A 14,087-nucleotide genomic window follows, 5' to 3' on the forward strand; every position below is an offset into this window, starting at 1 on the left:
TCTTACCTTATCATTGACATGTAGAGCCATGGCCAGGATGTACAATACTCTTACATATGACTGTAATTGAATGAAACGAGAAAATCTTGTAGCTTATTAAGGTACCTCACAACACTATATTTTGAAGACACTACAAGATCATCACAAAATGGCGATTTAAATGTTTTGTTTTTTTTTAAATTGTTTGTAACCATTGTTTTGGTTGAATATCATCATAAGTTATCAGGCTTGTAAACCGCAGATCACCTGGGGCTTTTGTTCACATTTACTGACAGAATGAAATTTTTGAAAAATATATTTTTTTTTATCCAAAACTGCACATTTTTTCGCATAGTTGACTCATATACTTCTTATCCATTATGCTATTTATCATAATCAGGTAATTTTCTGCTCATTTGACACACTTTTTCAAGGTGAAGTGAGCCACCATAAGTATAAATAAACCAAAACAAGAAAAGCATGGCTGCTTCGCCATTCGGTTTACATGTTTATTGCTTGTGCAAACTTAATGAACAGTTTTAGTAAACGGTCAAAGCTGGTGTTACATTACACATGTAAAAATCACAGCGATGCCACATGTGATCAAACAGCTAAAAAGGAGAAAAGTGTTCAAAATGTTATAAAATTTTCTGTGACAGTCAGACCAGTTTAGAAACCTCAGCCAGAATCCTCAGATGGTATAGAACCTGAATAGAGAATAAGGGGACCCAGGTTTGAATCCTGGTCTGGTTCTTCGTTATTTCTCCTATCCTGTTACATTTGGGGCCATGCCAACCCCTGGAACTGACAGGTTACTTTTGCCTTCTACAGAAGAGCCTAAGGTGATCTTTGAGGGAAAAATCATTTAAGGGTAGGGTAAGAAATGTGACGGTCAGACCAGTTCAAAAACCAAAGCCAAATAGCTCAGTTGGTAGAGCACCTAATTATAGAGATTCCGGGAACTCGGGTTTAAATCCTGATCTGGTCTGTCATTATTTATCCTATCCCAATACACTCAAAATCATGGCTGAAAAATTGAGCAATACAACATTAAAATCCAAATGCAAGTTAATTAGTTATATTTTATCGATTTTCTTTATTAACCAGGTCAATACAATAACTAGATTTAGGTACGTAACTTAAATTACCTACACAGATATACCTACTAAGTCATATTTTCTCTTAAATGGGCATTTTTACCAAAAGTTGCATTTAGGTGCAGCAATAATTTTTAACTTTTAGCTGATCTGATACAAATTCAAGAAAAAAATCTCTTTTGAAAATGTTGCTTTTTAGCGCAATTGCAGTCAAGGTTCTAAAAGTTTTGAGGCAATGTATAACTTTAATGTGTGACTAAACAGCCACTTCTTAAATGAAATAACAAAGAAGCACAGTTCTGGTTAACATGATAATTAATTGGTTAATTCAACATAATGTAAAGAATTCACACTTAATCCATGACTCATCGCACACAAGATGTCATACAGTTACTCAAACAATAGATATGCATGCTTTGCTTAAAACTACTCAAATGAAGCAATGTTTTTACTATTTTTGATCTGGGTTGGTTATTTATAAGTACCCAGTACAAAAATAAGTTGACGGTTCCTTGTGACTTTAGATTGTTTTACATAAAAAGCAAAATTTCATAAAAGTAGCAAAAAAACCTATTTCAGGTACAGTACAGCTCACGAGTATCCCGACACCCACCGTGTAAAAAACACGGTGGAAAACGGTCTGTGTCGCACCGTGCACACGGTGTGACACCGTGTATGTGTATTGGAAAATTCAAGAAAAAGCACCGTGTCGCACCGTGGCCGCATGTGTAACTCCGTGGCCACTGTGTTACTCCGTGGATATCGTTACCTGAGACGTTGATAGATATAGCGTATGTTTAGAAATAACGAAATTATGGCTAAACAAGGATTGAAACATATACATCCTTTTCATATTTAAAAAAAAAGAATGTCGACTTAAGTTGCACGGACCCAGAAAGTTGTCGAGGCTGTCAACGTGAAGTTAATTTTTTGTGATCTGAAAACTCGACGTAAATGGGTACCTTTTAATTCATTTGTTCTTAAATAAATTGAAATAAATTCACCAAAAATATCTAATAATCATTTAATATATAATCAAAATTCAAATCAATTTAATTCATCTTGTTTTTTTTCTTAACACACGTGATGTTGTAACTGACGATCCTATTAAAATGTCGGGAGCTTAAATGTCTTATTTCTGTTATCTGTAAACAATTTCTGATTTATTAATTAATTTACTGCCTTACTTTAAACCAATTAAAAATGAGAAATGAAAACATTTCAGACCATGTTTTTCTAAAAACATGTGCTGTTGATGTGCTATAGTAAATAACAACCCCCATATTACCGGTGACTCGAATAATTTGGACTTCAGCTATTTATGTAGCAATAAATAAACGAAAAATCACTTTTATATTCGCGGGCATGTTAAGGCTTCCCGATGCGATATGTAGAAAGTCACTTGTCTGTACTTCATACGATATGACGTCATAATTAACTTTGACGTCACGATCTGCATTCCTGTCGATAGTTCTCAGGGAATGTATCTTAACGTTAAAAGTGAATTATATGAAACCAGTATAATACCGCATGTTTCCTTTATATAGATGATGCAGTTAATTCCAGACGTACAGAATTCATTCATATTAAAAACCAGTATCAAATAATCGGCAGTTTTAAAGCTTCGTTTTAAGTAAAAGACTATTTATAAACTAGTGGTTTGGAAACTCTCCCTGCTACGTGTAAACAACTGAATGAAGAAATTTTAATGCATGTAAAACCAGCTTGGCGCAGGTGAAAGATCAACACAATTTTAGAATATTTTACGTAAAATTGGTAGAGAATATAAGTACCAATGTGAATCGTGCTGCGGAAACCTACGGATTTACCCCAATTCTTTGTAAATCGCTTTTGATTAGTAAAAATGTGCATTATTTTGATGATTTTGTGGAATGTTTCAACAATATCTTCTATAAACGAAATATCTATTTCTTTCCCAAGCAAGAACTTCAAAGTTTATGACTTAACAAAGGATTTTTCTTAAAAATATGTATGATTTAATGTCATTAATCACCTGCGCCGATGCGTTTTAACTAGATCATTTGCAATATTAAGATTCGCCTGTCACGTGATTACGAAGTACATGTGACGTCACAAAAATGCATCAAATATAATGTTTAACATCGATGTCAATAAATGTAACATAGATTTAAAGAAATACTCCCGGTAAAATTATTTTTGCCATGATTCAAATAATATCGTTTTCCAGCCGTATTTTAGCATCGGGACGCCTTTTAAACAATGCTGCGTTATAGATTATAGATAAATGCATGTACAAACTCTTGTTAAATTATATTCAAGCATTATACATGTATTAAAAATATACCCGCATTTCATAAAATAATTTTCAATTTTATTTCCGTATAGTTCGTAATGTCCTCGTGATTTCACATGAAAAAATCACTCGTGCGATGTACGGAAGCTGATCAGATACACAGCATTGTCTTTCATCTTGGGTTCTATACACAACAGGTGTTATTGTCTGTCTTGTTAGGTGTCATTGGAATTTACAACTAACTGTGTGTATATTTGGACGTCTGAACAGGTGTACTCGAGATGCCGTTATTCACACCTTTCCGCGAACACCTGTTTGGTAACTCATCACAACCAGTCGTGTGTATGGTCTGAATATATCTTACTTATACTTTGTTAGTTCAATGATATTTCCTAATCTCTAACAAACAAAAAAATTGTCTGTAGATATGTAACACAAACAACTACACGTAAGACTATCGGCGCGTGGATCCGGGGAACAATTCAGCAACTCTATAAATGCGGGAATTCACAAAGTATTAACTTGCGATAAGAAATTATTTACCGGGTACACATACATGTATGTACAAAAAAACCTGATTGATTAAAAAGATGAATGAGATAATACCGGTAACTTTTTGCAAGCATTTAGAATAAACACAACTTTACTGACGTGAAATAGCGTCGAAATTTTAACGAAAAATCTTATTACCTCGTAAACTTTACAAACTTTTAGTCATTGTGTTGAAATCGTTATTAAAACCATGGATCTAAAATAAATGAATTAAATTCATACAAATAGAACTCTTATAATTCTAAAATGATTGCACAAAAGTACACATACAGAGAGAGAGAGAGAGAGAGAGAGAGAGAGAGAGAGAGAGATTTTACAACTTAATATTCCAACCCTCATGCATGCAGTATAAGAATGAAGAAACTTAACATTTCAAACACTGAATACTTCACGTGGACCCTGACTGCATATATTCTATCGCAATTTTAGGGAAAAGGGTTCAATATAATGGAAACTATAAATCTAACTTATTACACTGAATTACAAATAAAATGTACTTATATTAAACTCATACTGGTATTCTCTCTCTCTCTCTCTCTCTCTCTCTCTCTCTCTCTCTCTCTCTCTCTCTCTCTCTCTCTCTTATATGACGATCATTAAACAATCAAACAGTAATTATTGCAATACTGAGTAGTTTCTTGGAACACAAATAATTTCTAAACTGAAGTTGCTATAATGATGAAATAAAAAATTATCAAGTACCGATCCACGGATTCTTAGCGCTATGAATATGTACCGTGCGGTACTACATGGACAAGTACATCACACATATGTATAAAAGAAAGAAAATTTGAAAATATATTAGATATAAAGCTGTATAATTATATTATTTAGAGAAAGTACATTTGTTTTCAACAACCCGTTAGATTTGTTATCGTTGAATAGAGTATAAGTGAGAAAAGATCACAGTTATGGTTCTATGCACTATTGAAACTGCCAAACTACAGTAGCTACGATTACTACTACGTTTAAAAACGGACTGAAACAAAAACTTATGGAACCGTTTATTTGAATTTTAAAACGGAAAAGAAAGTGTTAGTGTTTTAATTGATCAAACCTTTATGTGGGCGATATCGATTTTTAATACTAACAAAAATCAACCGTGTCAATCGCATACGTCTGAAAATTGCGTGCATAAAAATTTTATTTATTTCTATTTCTTTGTCTTTTTCTTTGATTCTCTTACGTACATCAATAAATATTTTATTCTTTATAAGTTTTATTCCTAAATCCTCCTTTTTTCACAGGTAAATACCGCGTGTTACACCGTGTTATTGTCCGTGTTGCATCGCGTTGCACCGTGTCGCACCGTGTTTTTTCTCGTTCTGTGGCCGTAACAGAGAACAATAGATCAAAGGTACCGACACTTCCACGCTCAGCGTGGACTTTCAAACACGGTGGTCGGTGTTTTTGTCGGGATACTCGTGAGCTGTACTGTAGGTAAATAAAGCTGTGTTAGTGATTGTACTGGACCTGTATTTGGTAACAAATTGGTTTAAAAATACCCATCTATATCTACTCATTCTCTGATAGGTATATATATATGAATATAGCATTTTGCATCGCTTGATATTTAAAGTATATCACATGTTGTTTGTTCCACCACTTTTTGTTTTTTTTCTGTAAAAAAAATAAACATGATAAACTGAATGTCATTATATTCAAATAGATAAAGCTTAGATTCTATCTCATTTATTATGGTAAAAAAACCAGTTGTGTACAATCCCTTTCATTTAAAAAAAAAGTTCTTTCAACTCTGTACATGTGTATAAACAATATCTTCATGGGACAGACATGGGTTCCCTTTGTATAAAGAAATAGCAAAGTTTAAATCCAGAAAATTACAATATTCAAGTTACAGCGTATCATTAGCTCTGTCCAGTACACATGAAATATAAATCCTTATATTATGCCATAAATTCATTATCAGAAACTTCTGTGATCATTCAAACTGTCTCCATAATTCACCTTGACACAATATTACACACCACTTTTTGTTATTTAAATGTAAAATATATTAGCATGTTTTGTAATGGTTGTGTAATGTTATGTAATGGTTGTGTGACATTTTGACGATATCTTATATGAGATTCATTAAGTTCAAGGTCAAAACAAAAGAACCTTTTAGGTGATTTCTTTTAAATGGAAATAACCAAATGATATAACCATTTTAACAATGCTTGGACTTTGTGTAATTGTGTCAAACAGCAATGTGACGTATGTCTGTCTATTTCATTGCTAGCCACTCAGTCATGACTCTTTGAAATCAACAATATTTGTCTGGCTTTTGAGCTAAGACTATGCAATTGATGCATATTTCGCTTGAAACTGCGTTATTTTTAATTTTTTTTTGACGCAAGGAAGAGATAGCTACGCCCTACTTAAAGTCCAAGGTCTTGTTAAAATGGTCTACTTTAGTCAGGAAGTATAATCTACTGTGATCAATTCTGACTAGACACACACTATTGTACGCTAGGATACTAAATGTATTTATATGGACAAACTGTGTCAAATGCTGCGCATTTTCCTGTAGATGAGGATACATAAAAAAACCCAGTCCAGGCTTCGTACTTGATAATACACATGCTTGAATCAATCGACAACTTGATTTCTATCAGCTCAAATGTAAGTAAATTAATTTGTTTGTAAATGCATACACATACAATTATTATCTCTTTTTGCTTACTTCTCTGTGTCTTTATATCAGTACCATATATGTATTCTTTTAAAAGAATTACGTTGTAGTGATTTTAATTTTATTTACCGGTAGTATGTTTGACTGCACTTAAAAAAATAAGAAATGTTAGCATTCTTTCATAGTAATCTATGTTTTTGTAACAAAGAACTGAACATTTAATATAAAGGTATACTCAGAAAAAAAATTGCTTTGAGTAATCTGTGTTTACTTTTAGGACAAGAGAAACATACACAACTGACCCTTGATTTTGATGTACCATAATAATAATTGAAATGTAAGAAGCTTCCATACAAACACTCATCATCATGGTGATGCCACAGTTTTGTATAGGAATTTTCCTTCTACTTGGAATTAAGGTAATAATTTTTTTAACCCCTTAATATTTAATACATATCTTAAAGTAAATATCTTATTTGCAAACAAGTGTGTTTTGGTCTTTTCAACAATTAATGCTTGCTTTTGGAACTAAGGGGTACGAACGATAGCATTGTCTACCCGCCTAACTAAAAGTCTTTTTTTGATAATTGTATAAATTAATTTTTTTATAATAATGTAAACATTAATGTATATTTTCATTAAATATAAATGGTTTGTTTAAACAAAGAGAGATAACTATGTATTTTGGGTTAAAATGGCTCATTTCATAATAGAAACTAACGGAAAGCGGAAATCTTTTTTAAAACATCCCCCCCGTGAAACAAAAAAATCCTTTTGAGGGGTTTTATATATTGTTTATTAGCATATTTACACCAATGGGTTTGTTGTTTCAAGGGGGAGGCATATGTATACAGATCAAAATATATTCCAAAAAAAGCATTTTGCTTTGTAACGTTTCAAAATATGATTAACAAATATGAATTAAAATGAAAATTTACTTTAATATCTAACGTAAACATGTGATTATTACATTTTTATGCATATATTAGCCGCTCAATAATATTTTCTTCACTCATAGAGAACAATTTCAATGAAAAATTTTTAGACCCCGCGTTAGCAAAACTTTTGTTTAAAAATTAATAATTTTATTACAATTTTTATTTTGATATAAATTGATTAAGATTTGATTATACTTTTTAGTAGGAAACTTAGTTTTTGAATATCTGACAGACATTCCAAAATATTTGGATGTAAAATGTAGGCGGGGAACGGACGTTAGCGTTCGATGCTCTTTAAACACTGAATGTGATTTCAGACTCTTGGACAGTTCTGTCCTTATCCAAATACGTTGTATATCAAGAGAGGAGTGAATACATACTGTCAGAAGATTTATAACTGTAAACCAGGTAAGAGCAGCTGAAGAAGGAGTCAAAGTGTGAATATCGAGGGTAAAATGTTTAGCTAAAGAACCTGGACAGAAAGTAAAATAAGCTTTATTACAAGGAAAGTGTACATCTTACATGTTACTTTGGGGACAAGCATTTACATCATCAAGGAGATTAGTTAAATTTACTTCCCGTAAAGCAGCTTTTCTTGTGTGTCTACTAATGATATATTTTAGTGTCCCTACAATCTGTGTCAACACTGCTTATAACGCAAATGCATGTTCTATATCTTGTAGCACCTTCACCCAGTAAACATTTTGAGAAATAATTATCTTTAATTCTACTACAGTTATTGCCGAGGTCAAAGAGATGCCGCGGACATTATTCTCCAATATACCACGAACGTCATCAGTAAATTTTCAGATCAGAAATACCTATTTTTCTCGCACTTATCATGAAAGTACATTAACTTCAAACCGTAAAAAGTTTTAAAACCATGTCAATTTCACGTGTTAATTCCAGTCAAAACGATGTGTATCAATGCGAGATCAATGCGGCTGTTCCTAGGACCTCCCCAGCACATTTTCACTGCGTGTTTTTACATAAAATATATAACGTGTAGTAGTAATATTCGTATTAAATTGCTCTTAAAATATTAGGAATATCACTCAAAGATATTTTATGAATAAGTGAAGAGTAATAAAAATCCAAAGAAAAATTTTGTCGTCTGCATGTGATTCCTTTGATCTGTTCGAATAAACATAACTAACAAAACCGTTGGGGTTACAAGGAACAGCCGTCAAAATGACCTAGATCGTCTCTCTATAGGAGAAACGATCTGTAGAAATACTGGGCTGTTAGTAGAATAGAAATAAAGTTTTTGTTTTCGTGTATGTTGCAGGATAACCTCCTCGGTCTCGAAATGTTGTTTGAAATATAAAAGTCTCGGCTAACGCCTCGGCTTTTATATTTCTAAACAACATTACTCGACCACGGAGGTTATTCTGCAACATTCACGATAACTCGTACTTTATTTCTTAAATCTTAAGTTGGAAGATTAAAACTTTATTGATTTTGGTCTATTGTTATTACCTATGTGTCAAGTTCAAACTAAAACTCTCCGCCTTTTTCTACAATAAAATCACAAAATACGAGGGTCAATCAAAAAATACGAAGACAATGTGGCTGTCTATCATATATTTTTAATGAAAGTCATACTTAACAGATTAATCTGTGCCCCAACACATGTTATTGATATGCGAAGTTTTAGTCCATTTGATGAAACGGTATTTCTGTTACCCCTTTTTAAAAACAACATGTTTTGTCACCACGGCGCACGGTACCGTTCAAAACACGACGTCAAGATTAAACACGCACATTTTATAGATATACCCCATCTTTTTACCACGCTTAGTCTCTTGTGTCTTTCTCCTTACAATTCAAAATGGCACTGAACTACTTAACATCTTACTTGCACACATCTGTTTGAGAATCATAAGTTAGTTCTTCAAAGTTTTCATTTTGTAACCGTGTATCTCTTAGCTTACAGCAAGGAAAACCCTAGAAGTCGGTTGACGTTACTTATTTTTTTTTTTTACCAAATATTTACAGATATTCTACTCTCTTTCGGACTGTTTTATATTCAAAATACAATTATCACCACCCCCACAAAATTTATTACAGTTAAATACAAACTTGCAAATAATTGTTGACTTATTTTTTGCACCATTGAGCATTTTCACAGCTTGTGTCGGCTTTTTCCTATGTTAAATCCATTTTGTTTGTACCTCTCGTTGCGCCGTGACGTCCTGCGACGTCGATGTTTTTGGTCAATTTGAAAGAGGACTATTTGTCTTTATTTACTAATATCTGTTCGACAAAACAATATATCCTGTCATTGTTTGGAACTTAGAATACCAAGACAAAACTTAATTTGAGGTTTCAATATCATTTGTTTTTAAGCTCAATTTATAGAGATATTATTTTTAACATTATATGGATTATTGTTAACATGACACAAATTTTGACCGTGCGCCGTGACCTCATTTTTGCAGAATTAGATTCTACATAATTCTAAGAAATAAAGGAATCTATTAACTTTTTTTCTTGGAAATTGTTTGAAACTGTTGCTAAATTATGTCTATCAAATTTAGTAATGATATGACGTTAAGTAACATAGCTATGACAAAAGTCTTCGTATTTTTTATTGACCCTCGTATTTAGGACGATAAGAAAAATTGCTAGGACTTTGGTGCAATTGGAGGCCTTTTTTTAAATGAAGTCATGTGTCCTGCTAAATAGTTTGAAGCAATTTTAGACATTGCATGTATGGAAACATCTTCAATAACCAAAGATTTAAAGTTCTCTCTCCTAGAAGAATTATGAAATTATGAAGCAAACTGTAAACTTGCTAGGAAGGATGGTATGCTTTATATTTGCAGAGTAATTGACTGGGGAAACTCTTCTCAAAACAGATTTTTCCTATGATATTACTGGGTATATATTGCTAGACATACCGGTATGATGATTTGCACAGCATTTTTGTCAATCGTGTTTCTGAAATTGCTCTAAAAGAAAGTGAAACTTATTAATTTTGTTGTTTTAAAACTGCTTTCAAACAAGTATCAATATTTTCAATGTGGTCTTATGTAAAACACACTAAATGATTTGATGTGAAAATATGATGAATTATTCAGTTGACATTGTTTTCTTAGGCTACGAGATTCGTCCCTGTGATAAATCCTGCAAGGAGGAGATATGTATTCCATGTCCCACTGGAACATATATCAACCATTCCTTAGTCACTCGGATGATCCAATCCGAAAACAATGCTTTAAGCCAGACTTAGAATGTAACCCAAGAGGTACGTACCATTCAATGTAATTTGGGGTCAATGTTTTTTTTTAATTAAAACGCTATATACAGTGAATCATGCAGCATTTAATACTTTCTTGTAAATTTTGCCTGTTAATGCAAATTTAAAGTTTTAGAGAAAAGAACGCTCTTGTAGCTGGTAGTGTAGATTGCATAGACATTGTAGACATAACAGCAATAATTGTACTGTATTTTGAATCAATTCATCACTCACATATAGAGATTTACTAATTTGATTGAGTATTAAACTTGTCATGAGTTAGCAACAAAATGCTAGAGCATGGTTTTCAGGAGCTAAATGAATTCATGTGGTAACCATTCTTTGAATTGTTTTAGATACTATTCCAGTAGAAAATGGGACTTATCCTCTAAGTTGTGCTAGGCAGAGCAGCTGTGCTTGTAATCACGGAAAGTGTTTCCATGGCAACCCATGTCATTGTGAAAGAAACTTTAAACCATGTGGTATCAATAAAGAGATGGATTATAAAGGAAGTAAGTCCCTATTTGTTGAGTTTTTTTGTTGTTGTTAAAATTGGCCGGAATATTTTGTATATATTAAGTCGTATTATCTGTCTTTGTAAAAGTGTATCGATTTTGAAGTAACATTTTAGTCTCGTTTAATTTACTGTAATTCGTTTGAAACTGAAATGTTGTAAATATTAAAAATGAATTTGGTAGGATACTTTCTGTTGAACAATATATTGGTTTTTTTGATAATCTGCAAGCTTCCAAATATATCTGTAATGTGGTGAATTGGTATAGATAATTACGTTTTCTGATCTTGTGAATTTTCTGAGAATTTAAATAAAAGTCCAATGATGCTGCTCATTGTAAGACAGCAATTTGTAATTTGTTTTCAATGCATACACAGGCTTGTGTTTTATTTTTCTTCCAGAGTGTGTTAAGTGTATGGAGGGCTATATGAAGCCTTACAGAGGTTGTAACCAGTGTGACAGAATCGTTCCAACACCACCCAAGTTCCAGGGAGAGACCGAGGGGGAGGAGGGGCAAACTCTCAACATGTAAGTCATTGTCTGTTTGTAACATTGACACTATACCTGTGTCACAGACACTATACTTGTGTCATATACACTTAGACACTGTAACTGTGTCACAGACACTGTACTTGTGTCATAGACACTTAGACACTGTAACTGTGTCACAGACACTTTACCTGTTTCAACGACACTGTGACTGTGGTATATACACCTAACACATTACCTGTGTCAAAGACACTGTACCTGTGTCATAGACTCATTTCACAATGTTCACTACAACCAACATAGAAAAATGTAGCACAAAGGACATCATTAGATTTAACGAGGCCTTCGAAGTATTTTAGAATATAACTGGAACCAGTGTGACAAGGACAATAACTTTTTTGATCGAATCCCTAAATGTCAAACAACTGGCTCTAGTTAATTAAAGTGGTATGGGACGTCTGCCAATATTAATGTGGATTAAAGTACATTATAGTTAAAATACTTTCTCTTGTGTAGAATTTTCAACTCTTCCAATATTTACCCAAAGATTTGCTAAAACCTACCATTAGGTAGTTGATCCCTAACCAAGTAAAATATAACTGGTCAAACACCCTTATATTTACACGTACCTGTATTCTATTCCCTAATTTTAACTAATGAAATCCAAAGATAGTAGAATGACTAAACCAGCCAGAAACTGGCTAACTTATATACTGTAAACGTATTATATTTAGCGTGTACGATATTTAGCGGAAAACAATTTTTCAACAAGTTAGCGTGGATTTGATTTAGCGCATTCTTGAATGTATCTATTTATCTACTGATATATACCAGATCACAATAATCAGTGAGATTTTTCTGCTACAGTAAATTTTGACCCACAATGCAATTTATGCATTGCAAATGGCGTTCTCACGTTATCGCAAGAATCAAAGTAAAACTTTTGAGAAGCAGATAGAATATGTAATTTTAAGAACGTTGTGCTTTTTAGGTAAATTAAACAGTAAAGTACGCGTAGTTGTAATTATAAGTGGGGTTTGTAAAGGACCATACGTCACTAAACCGACGTGAACTCTGACGTCACAATCACGATAAATAAGGGGAAATAACTCTAAATGTAGTCACTGTAAATTTAACCGATATATGAAATCTTATCAAAAATCTTGCAAAAGCTAAGGAATAAGGGCATTTCTTCAGAAATATAAACCTGTTGTAACTTGCACTCATTTGAATGCTCACATTTAAAAATTTTTAAGAGGATCCAGTGATTTTTGCAAATATCGGGTATTCCTGACCCTTGATTCTCCGGGGGGGGGGGGGGGGGGCGTGGGGGGTTACAAATGAAGCCTACCAGACAACACTTTAAAATGCCAAAGTGAACAGAAGGGAAAATGTCTGCAATGAACATTACATGTACATTTAAATCTTAATTATTTAACGATATTCTATCCTAGATTATTATCATAGATAATATAATTTATTATATCATATATACATCAATAAAAACTCGAACTATTGCTTAGATATACTGTAGCATAAAAATAATGAAGTTTAAAATAAAAAAAAACTCTAGATTTTATATTTGACTACAGTTAAGAACCTACATACTGTGAAATAGACTATAAACACGAGGTACGATTTTTACTGCGAAACTGAAAGGGTCAAATAAAACCATATGGTCTAAAATTTGAATGACAACAACATTCGCAGGGGTGACTATAGTACATGCTGAGCAACGCGTCGTATAAGACAAAGTGATGGCCGCTGATACGATGCCTTGATGGCACAATACAAATCTTTTGTACTGGTTTACCGTTATGAATTATAAAATTTTGTTTTGAAAACAAATGTTTTTTCCTTTTTTTCAGTTCGTCTAATAGATGTTTTATTGGTTTTCGAGAGATAGAGGGAGTGTGCACAGGTATAAATATTGTTTATGATTATGAAAAAGCAGTTTTCTGTGAATGAATTCCACTTGTAAATAATTTTAATAATGTGTGTTTATGTTAATAAAAAGAATGTATTGGATTTTATGGAGAGGAATGTAGTATTCCATGCCCAGCAGGATATTATGGACGGCAATGTAAAGTGCCCTGCAACTGTTCTTCAAACGACACTTGTAATCAGTTTGTTGGCTGTAGATCAAACTCCACGCGTGGTAAGTTATTAATCGATTAATTTTATCTAATCCTATTAATTGATGAATCAAAAAAGAAATTTTATTATTAAATTTTTGAAAAAAATTGAACATTATCGCATTTAAAATACTATTGAGATCCCAAGGTGATATTTAGTCAATAAACTTGGAGTTAGAGCACAGGTACTGTATCATACATAATAATTACTTTAGCTCTTAAATCAATTGCT

The 14,087-nt window shown here is 32.7% G+C and overlaps 1 pseudogene; it reads left to right on the forward strand.

Moving 5' to 3' along the window:
* The first annotated feature begins 6,404 nt into the window (after positions 1 to 6,404).
* On the forward strand, positions 6,405 to 14,060 carry LOC128187195 (multiple epidermal growth factor-like domains protein 11; annotated as a pseudogene).
* The last annotated feature ends 27 nt before the right edge of the window (positions 14,061 to 14,087 follow it).

The sequence above is a fragment of the Crassostrea angulata genome, chromosome 6, assembly GCF_025612915.1.
Source record: "Crassostrea angulata isolate pt1a10 chromosome 6, ASM2561291v2, whole genome shotgun sequence".
In the NCBI taxonomy this organism is placed as follows: Eukaryota; Metazoa; Mollusca; class Bivalvia; order Ostreida; family Ostreidae; genus Magallana; species Magallana angulata.